Genomic DNA, 16,080 nt, shown 5'->3' with positions numbered 1-16,080 from the left:
TCCAGACCCGAGCTCGTAAGTCGATCAACTCGCATCTCGAACGAATGCCTTTAGATTTTGTTTTTCGTGCCGAGATAACCAGAAGAAAGGATTCTTGCACCACCTAGTGGAAGCTTGGCTCGTATCCCGAATTTGAGCTCGGGTGTTGAACAGAAATTTCACTCGCGTCGTGGCTCGTAACTTGGAATACTCGCATGTGGAGCAGCTCGTATCTAGAGGTACTACTGTATGGCTACTGCCCTGCAGGCAGGGTTGTTACGATGTAGCTGGGAGGCAGATACATTAGCAACAAACCCAACTGAACCCATGAGTCCAACCTCAAGAGGAGAGATTCACACCCAACAAACTCTTGGGCAGGGATCCTGCGAGGGCAAAGGAGAAGAAGGGAATCAACAGATGTCGTTTAAGGGGTGACTTGATCGAAGTGTATAAAATCATGCATGGGATAGAACTAGGACAAGGGGGCCCTCCCTAAAGCTCATAGGTAAGAAAGTGAGGACAAATCAAGGGAAATATTTCTTCACCCAGAAGGTCCTTAGTATATAGAATTCACTTCCAGAAGAGGTCATGACAGCTGTCAGCTTTGATAGCTTCAAGGCAGGATTAGACAGATTCATGGATGCAAAGTGTATCAGTGGTTGTTAAAATAGATGTCCATGTGCCAACTCTATGTTGGTTGAGGCAGGCAGGATTCCCTCGAGTACCATTTGTTGGGGGTCAAGGGAAGGGGAGGGTTTTGCCTTCTCTTTCTACTAAAGATCCCCCTGTACAATTGGGGGGCCACTGTGTGACACAGAATGCTGGACTCGATGGGCTTTTAACCTGGTTCAGCATGGCTCTTCTTAGGTTCTTATGTTCTTAACAGTGCAAGCAGCAAAAAACCTCCAAAAATTCCTTTCACCATCATTGTTCTGCTACTTCTTTTTCTTTGATACTCGCTAGTAGATTCCGAGATGGTTTATTTATTTATTTATTTATTTATTGTTAGAGTTGAAAGGGACCATGAAGGCCATCGAGTTCAACCCCCGGCCCAAGCAGGAACCCTACAGCACACCAGTCAGGTGGCAGTTCAATCTTCTCTTAAAAATGTCCAGAGTGTTGGAGTTCACAACATTCGCTGGTAGGTTGTACCATTGGTTGATCACTCTGACCGTCGGGAAGTTCCTCCTTATCTCCATGTTGAATCTCTCCTGTTGGTTCTATCCTTTTGTCTGATGCTTTTTCCTCTTCTTCCTGTTTTATATATTCATTGATAGGAATGAATAGCAAAAGTTATTTTTCTTAATAGTTTGAGTATCACAGGCATTTTGTCAACAAACAACTTTTCTCTGACCATGAGTCACTCAAATAATAAAGAGATTTTTTAAATATATATATATCTAGGACCATATAACCCAATTTGTCCTTAACATGATAGTGCGCAATCATTATTTGAAAATCACAATGAAATCATGATAAAAAAACACGATGTCCCATTTGTCCAGGAAATCTGTTCTGTCCTGCACAGCAGCCGACCAGTAATTAGCCCCAAAAAGGGAAACTCAAACACACAGTTTTTTTACACACAAAAAAGTTATTTTAATGAGGCGTCTGTTACATCACAAACGCTGCATTAAACAAAGTCTCTGCCTTTGCCAAAATCCAAGTGTGTGACTAAATTGATAAGAGAACGACTCCCATACTCTTGCTTCTCAGCCGACAGTCACTCACAAGAATTTAACCCTATAACTGACCAGCAATTAATCCAAGTTTGTCAGACAGAATAGTATTCACAGGCTGTTTCTCTTCCGAAGTCTCGAACGTTGGCTCCTTGCAAAGAGAACTCTCAAAAACCCTCCTCTTAAATACTTGGTGTTATGGTTAGCTCTGGCCCAGCTCCTGCCCCAAGGACTGTGGATGTGGGGGAGACATCCACATGCTGCAGGCCTGTTTTGCCCCCGGTGAAATCTGCTGATGAAGGCTCCTCTGACCAAGAAGACATGAGTGACAGGGAGGAAGAGAGTGTGGCAGACAGCTCAGAAGGAGATCAATTATCTAGCTCCTCCTTGGATTCAGAACAAGAGTTAATGATACAGCCATGCATGCGGAGAGCGATGCATAGGCAACAACAACCGAGAGATTATTATCAAAGAAAATGAGGCCACCTGTGGTTGGGTGGGGCTGTGGTAATTAGTGAGGCTGCTATAAATAGCAGCCTGTGCGTTTGGCCATTGTGGAGGATTATTTGATCATTGTGTTTCGTGACTGCCTTGCTGACTTTGACCTTTTGTGTGCTGATTTTTCCCCGCTTTGAAACTAAACCAGGGCAAAGTGTGTTTCACTTTGTGAAAGAAGAAGGACTGTGAATTGCCTCACAGCTGCAAGCTAAGTATCACAGAACTGATAAGGGACTTGTACAAATTACCAGTTTGTTTGGAGACGAGTGCTCTTTGCTATACCAAAAGAGGACTTAGGTTAAGTGAATTTTCATTATAAAGAACATTGTTTTGAATTTTCAAATGTGTGTGTGTCTGAAATTTGTACCTGTGAATTTTTGGGAGACGTCTACCAGAGAGCCCGACAGAATCCTTGGGGAGTGCTGACTATGCACAGCTGTGCTCACTTCTTCTTCCTGATCCTCCTCAACTGCTCCTGCCGGCCCCTCATTCTTCTTACCCAAGCATTCAGGATCAGGTGCCTTATTTCCTCATCCTCAGACCCTGGCAAAGTCCCAGTTGGGGGCTGCAAATCCCCAGTTGAAGGCTGCACATCCCCAGTTGGGGGATCAATAACCTCTATAGGCTCCTCACCCCCAGACTCTCCCTCTTCCTCTGGCTCACTTTCTGACTCCCCCGGCAGCCACACAGGCCATCCATGCTCAGAAAATCTGTGGCCAAAGAGTGTGGGTACAAGCCAACCACAACAACATCTAACATAATGTACAGGGAAAAAAATTGGGCCACGGAGATATTATCTACATAGAAACATAGAAACATAGAAGACTGACGGCAGAAAAAGACCTCATGATCCATGTAGTCTGCCCTTATACTATTTCCTGTATTTTATCTTAGGATGGATACATGTTTATCCCAGGCATGTTTAAATTCAGTTACTATGGATTTACCAACCACGTCTGCTGGAAGTTTGTTCCAAGGATCTACTACTCTTTCTAGTCCAGGATTATATCCTGTATCCCATATATCTTCTATTCTATCCCTATATCTTTCTTCTATTCTCTCATCGATTTATTTTATCCTATATTCTCTCTTCTATTCTTTCTCTGACTCTATTTCCTCGAAAGTGTCCTCTATTACCTTCATTGTGTATTACTGTGTATTGGACAAAATAAATAAATAAAATAAAATAAATATCTCATACTTACCCTTCCAAGCCCAGCATCAGGACCTTAACCATGAAAAACCTCACTCAACTTTGCTTACAAATAAGGGGACGTCTTCATGAAGACCTCATATTGGAGAGAAACATCTCTGGTTGCCCTGCAGCATTTTGCAACTAAAACAAGTGCTGATAAGGAAGGGTGTTGTAACAGATTCTGCAATAGTTGTTATTGATAGAAAGGTGTCCTGAATACAAGCAGTAAATTACAGGTAGAGACCTGTGGGTGTTTAGAAGTACCTGTTTAAAAATGATGCCAACAATCCAGCTGCCTAATCCATGAACAGATCTGGAAATTTTCTATGCTAATGCTCTTCCAGGAACAATTGTCCAACTCTCTTATTAAACCCAATAGGGGTCTGGTGGCTTGAGTAGCACCTAAACGAGAAGGCTGGTTAAGGGAGCTTCGAGGTCATCTAGTCCAACCCCCAGGAAGCACTTACACACAGGATGATAATAATGCATCCTTATGCATTAAGAGGCGTGCGTAAGTACACCAGCGTGCCTTCCATCCCCTGTTTCTTAGAAACATAGAAACATAGAAGATTGACGGCAGAAAAAGATCTCCTGGTCCATCTAGTCTGCCCTTATACTATTTCCTGTATTTTATCTTAGGATGGATCTGTGTTTATCCCAGGCATGTTTAGATTCAGTTCGGGTGGATTGACCAACCACATCTGCTGGGAGTTTGTTCCAAGCATCTACTACTCTTTCAGTCAAATGACATTTTCTCATCTTGCTTCTGATCTTTCCCCCAACTAACCTCAGATTGTGTCCCCTTAGGTCTTGTATTCACTTTCCTATTAAAACACTTCTCTCCTGAACCTTATTTAACCCTTTAACCCTTTCTTTTTTAATTGACAAAACAAATAAATAAAATAAAATAAACATCCTTTGTGGTATTGTACTTTGTCTTATGGTCCAATGCTTTTATTATTCTTTTTATTCCTTACCACCAAATTACTGATTGCCTTGATATGTCTCACTGGGCGCCAAGCCCCTGCCTGAAGGATAAGAATTGTCCCTAATTCTCCCCTTGAATCACCTTCTAGACAACCAGGACAACTAGACACAAGAACAGTTTTTTTCCGAACGCCATCACTCTACTAACAAATAATTCCCTCAACACTGTCAGGACGTTCTACTAAATCTGCACTTCTATTCTACTAGTTTTTCTCATCATTCCTTTCACCCATTTCCTCCCATGTTGACTGTATGACTGTAACTTGTTGCTTATATCCTAAGATTTTTATTAATATTGCTTCTTCATTGCTTATTTGACCCCTATGCCAATCATTAAGTGCTGTACCACATGATTCTTGACAAATGTATATTTTATTTTATGTACGCTGAGAGCATCTGCACCAAGACAAATTCCTTGTGTGTCCAATCACACTTGGCCAATAAAAATCTATTTAAATTGAACGGGTCCAAAGACGGGCTACAAGAATGGTGGAAGGTCTTAAGCATAAAAACGTATCAGGAAAGACCTTAATAAACTCAATCTGTATAGTCTGGAAGACAGAAGGAAAAGGGGGGACATGATCGAAACATTTAAATATATTAAAGGGTTAAATAAGGTCCAGGAGGGAAGTGTTTTAATAGGAAAGTGAACACAAGAACAAGGGGGCACAATCTGAGGTTATTTGGGGGAAAGATCAAAGCAACTTGAGACAATATTATTTTACTGAAAGAGTAGTAGATCCTTGGAACAAACTTCCAGCAGACGTGGTAGATAAATCCACAGTAACTGAATTTAAACATGCCTGGGATAAACATAGATCCATCCTAAGATAAAATACAGAAAATAGTATAAGGGCAGACTAGATGGACCATGAGGTCTTTTTCTGCCGTCAGACTTCTATGTTTCTATGTTTCTATTCTATTCTATTCTTGCTTGTTATTCATTTAATTTCATGTATACTTCATGGATAAACTGCTTCATTTACCCAAGTGGCTCTAGAGTCACAACTTTCTTTCTCTTAACTGCTGTTGCTCTTAAATCATCCCCTTAATTAAAAAAAGAACAACACCTCTCTTCCTCTGCTACATAAGTGGCACATGCTCAGAAGTATAAGAATGAATGTAGCAATCTCTTGTTGACTAAACACTATCACTAACTACACAGATCATTGAAAGACGCATTGCTATTAGTTTCCAATCAATGAAGTACAGAAACTAGGAGGGAAAGCAAAAAGCGGTAGACCAAAGGAAACCTCAAGGTCGACTTGAAAGCACCAGAGAGAAAGTTGCAGAAGGACAATGGTGGTGATAGGGATAATTTTGTTTGTTCTTCTGCTTGTTCTACTGGTTCTCTTCTTCCTGAGACAATTTTGGACCCGAAGACATTTGCCTCCTGGTCCCGTGGCTCTACCTCTCATTGGGACATTGTTGGCAAATGGGATTAGGCTTCAAGAAGATGTTTTTCTTAAGGTATTTAAATTCTGAATTATCAACCAGTCAGTATTATCGTAATTTTAATTATTTTTGTTGTACTATAATTATGGATTTTATTAACCTAAGAATCCCAGCGACCGGTTAGGTCCCACAGAGTGGGCCTTCTCCGGGTCCCGTCAACAAAACAATGTCGCTTGGCGGGGCCCAGGGGAAAAGCCTTCTCTGTGGCGGCCCCGACCCTCTGGAATCAACTCCCCCCAGAGATTAGAATAACCGCCACCCTCCTTGCCTTTCGTAAGCTCCTTAAAACCCACCTCTGTCGTCAGGCATGGGGGAAATGAGACATTCTTTCCCCCTAAGCCTTTATAATTTATGCATGGTATGTTTGTTTGTATGGATGTTTAGTTTTATAATAAGGGTTTTTTAGTTGTTTTTAGTATTGGATTTGCTTGATGTTTTTTATTACTGTTGTTAGCCGCCCCGAGTCTACGGAGAGAGGCGGCATATAAATAAGTAAGTAAGTAAGTAAGTAAGTAAGTAAGTAAGTAAGTAAGTAAGTAAGTAAGTAAGTAAGTAAATAAAGAGGTCAGTAAGGGGCGAGTACAAGTGCCCTAGAGTGCCTTCTGTCCCCTGTCCTATTGCTCTCCTATAACTCCTATACTTTTCTTCTATTCCTATATCTCTTCTTCTATTCTTTCATTGATATGTTCTATTATTATATCTTCTCTTCTATTATTTCTTAGATATATTTTACTATGAGTATCTCCTCTATAACCTTCATCATGTATTCTACTATGTGTATATAGATATATTCCCACTAAAACCCTCATTGTGTATTGGACAAAATAAATAAATAAATAAAATAAAAATAAATACTTGCCAGAACATTCAAGCCAAAACCTGCTTTCTATCATCTCACAGGGCAGGAGGTTAAATTTTAGAAGTCAAATTCTGGTTCAATCTGACCAATGAAACATTTTTGCTAGAGAGAAGGTGGTTTTCCCTTTACTCTGTTCAAATGGAGGCTGGACATCCCCTAATGAAGATATTTTATTTTGTATTCCTGCACTGGACAACAAGTCCGGCTGAAATGGCCCTTGTTAATTCTGCAATTGTATAATGATAAAGTGATAATGTTCATATATCACTTTTCAGATTATATAATCAGTTGCGACCCTATTTGGACCGGGAGTCATTGCTCACAGTCACTCATGCCCTCATCACCTCGAGGCTCGACTACTGTAATGCTCTCTACATGGGGCTGCCTTTGAAGAGTGTTCGGAAACTTCAGATCGTGCAGAATGCAGCTGTGAGAGCAATCATGGGCTTTTCCAAATATGCCCATGTTACACCAACACTCCGCAGTCTGCATTGGTTGCCGATCAGTTTCCGGTCACAATTCAAAGTGTTGGTTATGACCTATAAAGCCCTTCATGGCACCGGACCAGATTATCTCAGGGACCGCCTTCTGCCGCACGAATCCCAGCGACCAGTTAGGTCCCACAGAGTTGGCCTTCTCCGGGTCCTGTCAACTAAACAATGCCGCTTGGCGGGACCCAGGGGAAGAGCCTTCTCTGTGGTGGCCCCAGCCCTCTGGAACCAACTCCCCCCAGAGATTAGAATTGCCCCCACCCTCCTTGCCTTTCGTAAGCTACTTAAAACCCACCTCTGCTGCCAGGCATAGGGGAATTAAAATTCCATCTCCCCCTAGGCCTTTACAATTATATGCATGGTATGTATGTATGTATGTTTGGTTTTTATATTAAGGGGTTTTTAATTCGCTTTTATTATTGGATTATTATTGTATACTGTTTATGATTGCTGTTAGCCGCCCTGTGTTTTCGGAGAGGGGCGGCATATAAATCCAATAAATAATAATAATAATAATAATAATAATAATAATAATAATAATAATAATAATAATAATAATAATAATAATAATAATAAATTACAATGTCCACTGTCCCACTGAGAAATAAATGCAGGAGCTATATCCGGGAAAGAACATTAATAGAACTAAAATTACTAGAGGTACTGGCATCTTGCTAGTATTTTTTCCAGGTGTTTCTACACCTCCTAGCCCTGAGGGTCTGTTTTTCTTTCATCTGTTTTTCCCCATCCAATTCAGCCCAGCAGCTTGGGCTTTGTTATGTATCCTGTCAGCCAAGGAATAGAGATGTCCCTTTTCTGTGGTGGCCCCTATCCTCAGGGACATTCTTCCTCCAGAGATTAGGATGACCCCAACCCTTTTCAGCTTTCATAAAGCCAAGAAGACAATGATTATATGCCCAAGCCTGGGGCTGTGATTGTGTGTGAGGGGCATTTGTTTATTGGCTACACTATGGCATCTATGGCAATAGTCATATTTGGTGACCATATATATATTTCTACTGTCCTTTTAAAAAAAATTATGCTGTGCATTGTACAGAATATCTGCTTGAGGCCAGAGGAGAAAGGGGGAAGGGGGAAGGAAGGAAGGAAGGAAGGAAAGAAGGAAAGAAGGAAAGAAGGAAGGATGGATGGAAGGAGGGAGGGAGGGAGGGAGGGAGGGAGGGAGGAAGGAAGGAAGGAAGGAAGGAAGGAAAGAAGGAAAGAAGGAAAGAAGGAAGGATGGATGGATGGAAGGAGGGAGGGAGGAAGGAAGGAAGGAAGGAAAGAAGGAAAGAAGGAAAGAAGGAAGGATGGATGGATGGAAGGAAGGAGGGAGGGAGGGAGGGAGGGAGGGAGGGAGGAAGGAAGGAAGGAAGGAAGGAAGGAAGGAAGGAAGGAAGGAAGGAAGGAAGGAAGGAAGGAAGGAAGACATGTTGTGTTCTGTCCTGGCGATGAGCCCACGAAGAAATAGGTCCACACACACAGTTTACAAATTCTAAGCATATAATTCTATATTTAGAATTATAGAATAAATAAATATTTAGAATAAGTTGTGTTATCGGTGGTGTTGAAGAGTTTTACATCGTCGGCGAAGAGGACACAGTTGCTTGTGATGTAATCACAAAGGTCATTGTCAATGTGCTTTGGTTCACCAAAGCACATTTCTCCTCTGTTGAAGATGACATCTGTCCCCAACAGTGTCTTAAGGCTCCTGATAGACTGAAAGCGTGTTACCAGATTCTTGGAGCTACTACTGACTGTTCTGTCGGGCTCTCTGGTAGACTCCTCCCAAAAATTCACAGGTACAAATTTCAGACACACAAACGTTTGAAAATTCAAAACAATGTTCTTTATAATGAAAATTCACTTAAACCAAGCCCTCTTTTGGTATAGCAAAGAGCCCTTGTCTCCAAACAAACTGGTAATTTATACAAGTCCCTTATCAGTTCTGTGATACTTAGCTTGCAGCTGTGAAGCAATTCACAGTCCTTCTTCTTTCACAAAGGGAAACACACTTTGCTCTGGTTTAGTTTCAAAGCAGGGAAAATGCAGCACACAAAAGGTCAAAGTCAGTAAAGCAGTCAGGAAACACAACGATCAGATAATCCTCCACAATGGCCAAACCCACAGGCTGCTATTTCTAGCAGCCTCACTAATGACCACAGCCCCACCCAACCACAGGTGGCCTCATTTTCTTTGATAATAATCTCTCAGTTATTGTTGCCTATGCATCGCTCTCCGCATGCGTGGCTGTATCATTAACTCTTGTTCTGAATCCAAGGAGGAGCTAGATAATTGATCTCCTTCTGAGCTGTCTGCCCCACTCTCCTCCTCCCTGTCACTCATGTCTTCTTGGTCAGAGGAGCCTTCATCAGCAGATTCCACCGGGGCAAAACAGGCCTGCAGCATGTGGATGTCTCCCCCACACCCACAGTCCTTGGGGCAGGAGCTGGGCCAGAGCTAACCACAACACTGACTAACAAGGCTATCCTCCACAGTATCTCCATGAGTTATACATCACATTGAAGTTGGTCAATTTTCGTTTACAGCTTGCCCAATAATTTATATGGATAGTGTACTCTCTGACAGTATTTATTTGCTAGCTCTACCCAGCCACGTGTTGCTGTGGGTCAGTCTAGTTTGCCAACTCTAAAACATGCAACATTTAATTGTCCATGTGAGAAACAATCCATGTGTAGATCTAATCCACACAGTTCTCAAGATTGTCCTTGGGCTTTGTTGATGGTGATTGCAAATGCCAATCCAAATTGGGAATTGCAATCTCTGAAATTGAAATGGCTTATCAGTTGGAATGATAGGAATGCAAGGAATGAGGACATCTTCACCTTTGAAAGGTCCTATCAAGGCTTTTGATGTTGCATGTTGAATGGCAACTTGAAAGCAGAAGGAGCAGTTTTTCCACCTGGTAGCAATGTCACAACTATTCTGGCCAATGCCAGAGCTAAGGCTATGACATTTTGGGATTTTATTTATTTATTTATTTATTTATTTATTTATTTATTTATTTATTTATTTATTCATTCATTCATTCATTCATTTATCTATCTATCTCTCTATCTCTCTGTCTATCTATCTATCTATCTATCTACCTATCCATTTAGTTATTTAGTTATTTAGTTATTTAGTTATTTAGTTATTTAGTTATTTAGTTATTTAGTTATTTAGTTATTTAGTTATTTAGTTATTTAGTTATTTAGTTATTTAGTTATTTAGTTATTTAGTTATTTAGTTATTTAGTTATTTAGTTATTTAGTTATTTAGTTATTTAGTTATTTAGTTATTTAGTTATTTAGTTATTTAGTTATTTAGTTATTTAGTTATTTATTGGATTTGTATGCCGCCCTTCTCCGGAGACTCGGGGCGGCTAACAGCAATAATAAGACAGCATATAATAACAATCGAATACTAAAAACAATTAAAAACCCATTATTATAAAAACCAAACATACATACAGACATATCATGCATAAAATTGTAAAGGCCTAGGGGGAAAGAGTATCTCAGTTCCCCCATGCCTGGTGGCAGAGGTGGGTTTTAAGGAGTTTACGCAAGGCAAGGAGGGTAGGGGCAATTCTAATCTCTGGGGGAAGTCAGTTCCAGAGGGCCGGGGCCGCCAGAGAGAAGGCTTTTCCCCTGGGTTCCGCCAAGCGGCATTGTTTAGTTGATGGGACTCGGAGAAGACCCACTCTGTGGGACCTAACTGGTCACTGGGATTCGTGCAGCAGAAGGCGGTCCCGGGGATAATCTGGTCCGGTGCCATGAAGGGCTTTATAGGTCATAACCAACACTTTGAATTGTGACCGGAAACTGATCGGCAACCAATGCAGACTGCAGAGTGTTAGTGCTGCCAGAATCAATCTAATTAGGGCAACAGATCCTTCGTTCATGTATAGGAAATGAAAGAATTCACCATACAACTTCATTGCTGCTGTTTTTACCTCTCGCTGGTGAGACATCTATATAATAGTAGGTATACGCACATATATTCATCTTCATATAAATGGACCATTGTCCATTTTTCGCCAGCCAATTATATCACCAGCCAAGAAAACACACCTCCTATCTTTTTCACCAAGCAATCAAAATGCTCCTCCTATTTTTTTCAGCAGTCTCAAAGCCAAGCAACTCCCTGTTTTCACCTCTCATGGGTGTGACATGTATATAGAACTAAGACGCCTTAAACAAGATCTAAGTACAGTGATCCCCCGCTCGTTGCGAGGGTTCCGTTCCAGGAGCCCCCGCAACGAGCGGGTTTTCGCGAAGTAGCGATGCGGAAGTAAAAACACCTTCTGCGCATGTGCAGATGGTGTTTTTATTCCCACAGCGCTAGCGAGGAGCCGAAGATTGGGGGCGGCGCGGCTGTTTGCCGCCGGCATGGGGGGCTTCCTAGCAGCCCCCCAAACCCGGGTTGGGGGTCGCTCCCGGACTCAGCTCAAAAGCGCCGAGAGACAGCGTGGACAGGCCCGTTCCTTGGCGCTGTCTCTCGGCGCTTTCGAGCTGAGTCCGGGAGCGAACTCGCTCCCGGACTCAGCTCGAAAGCGCCGAGAGACAGCGTGGACAGGCCCGTTCCTTGGCGCTGTCTCTCGGCGCTTTCGAGCTGAGTCCGGGAGCGAACTCGCTCCCGGACTCAGCTCGAAAGCGCCGAGAGACAGCGTGGACAGGCCCGTTCCTTGGCGCTGTCTCTCGGCGCTTTCGAGCTGAGTCCGGGAGCGAACTCGCTCCCGGACTCAGCTCGAAAGCGCCGAGAGACAGCGTGGACAGGCCCGTTAGAGAGACAGCGTGGACAGGCCGTTCCTTGGCGCTGTCTCTCGGCGCTTTCGAGCTGAGTCCGGGAGCGAACTCGCTCCCGGACTCAGCTCGAAAGCGCCGAGAGACAGCGTGGACAGGCCCGTTAGAGAGACAGCGTGGACAGGCCGTTCCTTGGCGCTGTCTCTCGGCGCTTTCGAGCTGAGTCCGGGAGCGAATTCGCTTCAGGACTCAGCTCGAAAGCGGCGAGAATGAACGGCGTGGGCGGGCGAAGGGCGGGCGGCAGCGAGGAGTTTGCGTGGGCGGTGGGGAAACTCCTCGCTGACGCCAGCAAGAGGGGGAAGACCCAGGAAAGCCACCCAGCAGCTGATCTCCCGGTTGCCATCTACGCATGCGTGCCCATAGAAAAAACGCACGCATGCGTAGATGGTATTTTGACTTCCGGGTTGAAAAATCGCGAAGTACCCTGTTCGCAATGGTTGGGGACGCAATAAACGGGGGATCACTGTATTGCCCACAAGATCATATGCTGCAACGTCCTGCCTGTCAGCGACTACTTCAGCCTCAAGCACAACAACACAAGAGCACACAACAGATTTAAACTTAATATTAACTGCTCCAAACTTGACTGTAAAAAATATGACTTCAATAACCGAGTTGTCAAAGCGTGGAACTCATTACCGGACTCCATAGTGTCATCCCCAAACCCCCAACACTTTACCCTTAGATTATCCACGGTTGACCTATTCAGATTCCTAAGAGGTCAGTAAGGGGTGAGTACAAGTGCACTAGAGTGCCTTCCGTCCCCTGTCCTATTGCTCACCTATATCTCCTATACCTTTCTTCTATTCCTATATCTCTTCTTCTATTCTTTCATTGATATGTTCTATTGCTCCAACTGTTTCTTTCCTGGTGCTAATGATGTTCCCAGTTCTTACTGGCATGCAAGCTCTTTCATTGTTACTCTCTCCAAATAAGGTTTTTTTATAGCCCTAACCAGGGGATAAAATAATTTGTTGAAGCTGACCAGACTAAGGATGCTAGCCAGATGAATATCTGGTAAGCAGATTCTTCCCCCTATTTTCCTCCCCAAAAGCTTATACTCCGAAAAATATGGTAACTCTGAAACGGCTTGAGCAATTTCACCAAAACTTTCAACAAAAATCCGGGGGGGGACCACACCCCTGCTGTGGGGTGGGGGGGTAGCAAAAGGCATTCTGTTGCGAACACAGTAGTAGAATACCTCTGGACTCCTTTGATAGTATTAATGTCCGATACGTAGTGCAGGATCCCGACAGATGAGCTGTATTCAAGAATTGGTCTAGCAAATGTTTCCTATGCTGTAGTTAGTGGTACTATATTATCAGAGATGCAAGACGAGGTTAACAACCCTTAATGCTATTTTTGCAATATTGTGGACTCCGGTACATAGAGCATTAGATTTATTTGTTTGTTTGTTCGTCTGTTTACTTACTTGTTTGTTTGTTTATTATAATATATTGTTATCTATTAGCTGCATATATCCTGTTTTATTTGATTGCAACATTTCTCATCTTTGGTTCACTTGGCAGCATGTAAAACGATATGGAAATATATACTCCATGTGGCTTGGACCTTACCTTGTGGTAGTACTGTCTGGATACAAAGCTGTGAAAGAAGAAATGACCAAATTGTCCAAGGAGTTTTCTGATCGACCAGATGATCCTTTCTTGACGGCTTTAGGAAAAAGAAAAGGCAGGTTCAAATTGTAAAGAATTGTATCTCAATAACATTATTATAATTTGTGGTAATATTCATAACATTGGAGTGGAGAGAATAACAAATTATAAACAAAATGATTTAAAGGAACAATATAAGCAAAAATAAATATTGCTTAATATGCTTTCTGATGATCTCATCTACTTCTTCCAATATGTTGTGGTTAGCTCTGGCCCAGCTCCTGCCCCAAGGACTGTGGATGTGGGGGAAACATCCACATGCTGCAGGCCTGTTTTGCCCCTGGTGGAATCTGATGATGAAGGCTCCTCTGACCAAGAAGACATGAGTGACAGGGAGGAGGAGAGTGTGGCAGACAGCTCAGAAGGAGATCAATTATCTAGCTCAGAGGTAGGGAATGTTGGCTCTTCTATGACATGTGGACTTCAATCCCCAGGATTCCTGAGCTAGCATGATTGGCTCAGGAACTCTGGGAATTGAAGTCCACAAGGCCATAGAAGAGCCAACGTTCCCTACCCCTGATTCTAGCTCCTCCTTGGATTCAGAACAAGAGTTAATGATACAGCCACGCATGCGGAGAGCAATGAATAGGCAACAACAATTAAGAGATTATTATCAAAGAAAATGAGGCCACCTGTGGTTGGGTGGGGCTGTGGTCATTAGTGAGGCTGCTATAAATAGCAGCCTGTGGGTTTGGCCATTGTGGAGGATTATCTGATCGTTGTGTTTCGTTACTGCTTTACTGACTGACTTGTGTGCTGATGTTTCCCCGCTTTGAAACTAAACCAGAGCAAAGTGTGTTTCACTTTGTGAAAGAAGAAGGACTGTGAAGTGCCTCACAGCCATAGTTCCCTCTAAGCTGAGCAGTGAGCAATCGCTCACTTAAAAATCATCCTCAACTCAGAGTTTTCCAAACCTGCCCAGAAGCCGAGAGGGAAAGAGTGAGAGGGAAGGAGAGAGAGAGGAAGAGAGGAAGAGAGAGAAACAGATAGAAAAAAGAGAGGAAGGAAAAGAGAAAGAAAAAGAATGGGAGTAAGGAAGAGAGAAAGAAAATCAAAATCTAGTTTGAAACTAGCTCAACTATTTAAGTGGCATTTTGATATTGATAGAGTTGCCCTATTATGAACTCACTGTTATAGACACACAGTACAGTATTTTATTTTGAAATTCTCTGAGGCAAAACAGGGTGGGTTATTTATTTGTTTGTTTGTTTGTTTGTTTATTTATTTATTTATTTATTATTTCTGTGCCGCCCAGTGCCGCTCAGACACTATACTTTTCCGCCCACCCCCCAAAAAAATTAGAGGGAACACTGCTCACAGCTGCAAGCTAAGTATCACAGAACTGATAAGGGACTTATACAAATTACCAGTTTGTTTGGAGACGAGTGCTCTTTTCTATACCAAAAGAGGGCTTAGTTTAAGTGAATTTTCATTATAAAGAAATTATTGTTTTGAATTTTCAAACATGTGTGTGTCTGAAATTTGTACCTGTGAATTTTTGGGAGGAGTCTACCAGAGAGCCCGACAGAACACAATACAAGTTTTTCCATCTTTCGCTTCCTTTGATGTCTCTCTTCTTCCTTCATTTATCCATTTTGCACATTTGGGTTTCACTAATTCTATCTATATGACCACTAATTTTATATTGACCATTCAAATATATGATCAATCTACCTTCACTGATTACCTATCCATTGTGGAAATTACCTCCATTGGTTTTACAAATTCACACATACGTGTGAAATAATGCCTTGAAATAATCCCACGTAACTGTTCTGCCTGGCCAGCCGGCCACCCAAGCAAGGCAATTATACAAACACACACACTCAGAAGCTTGAAAAAGGCAAAAGGTTTATTTATGTACACAATTGGCTTAATGCTACAGCAGTTTCCACTTTATGCATGGTTTGCATGAGATGTATTTGTTTTTATGTTAAGGGTTTTAAACTGTTTTTTAAATATTGGATTTGTACTGTTTTTTTCTTGTTGTGAGCCTCGGAGAGGGGGAGCATACAAATCTAATAAATAATAATAATAATAACGGCAAGAGGAATGCTGGTTTATGAATCCAAGGTTCAGGGTTAAAGACTCAAACCAGCAACAAAAGTATTTCTGGCTTACGTCAGCCAATTACTCATTTAGCTTGAGTGTCAAAATTCGAAAAATGTCCAAAGGAAAATGAAACCATGAAGCGTCAATGTCTCTCTCAAATCTCAACAATAAATTCCCACAATGCCTTCTGCAACCCTTCCCTTTTTAACCCTTCTGCGGCGTCCTTGATTACTGACAGCTGTGACTTGTAAATCTACAAATTGAGTTACTGTTGACTAATGAAATTAACCATTGCTTGTGATTTGATATTTCCACCTGAAATCAAGAGAGATGTCTGGCCCACAACTAGACCTCAGCATATTTTAACATGAATGGTATAAGGAATCCCTGGTCACTGTCTG

The 16,080-nt window shown here is 42.2% G+C and overlaps 1 pseudogene; it reads left to right on the top strand.

The window, feature by feature from the left end:
• The first annotated feature begins 5,637 nt into the window (after positions 1–5,637).
• The window catches only part of LOC139168624 (cytochrome P450 2J5-like), a 35,515-nt pseudogene continuing 25,072 nt past the window's right edge, over positions 5,638–16,080 (top strand).

Source organism: Erythrolamprus reginae, chromosome 5 (assembly GCF_031021105.1).
Source record: "Erythrolamprus reginae isolate rEryReg1 chromosome 5, rEryReg1.hap1, whole genome shotgun sequence".
NCBI lineage: Eukaryota > Metazoa > Chordata > Lepidosauria > Squamata > Dipsadidae > Erythrolamprus > Erythrolamprus reginae.
Note: the sequence above shows the minus strand (reverse complement) of the source record. Positions and strands in the feature narration are given on the sequence as shown.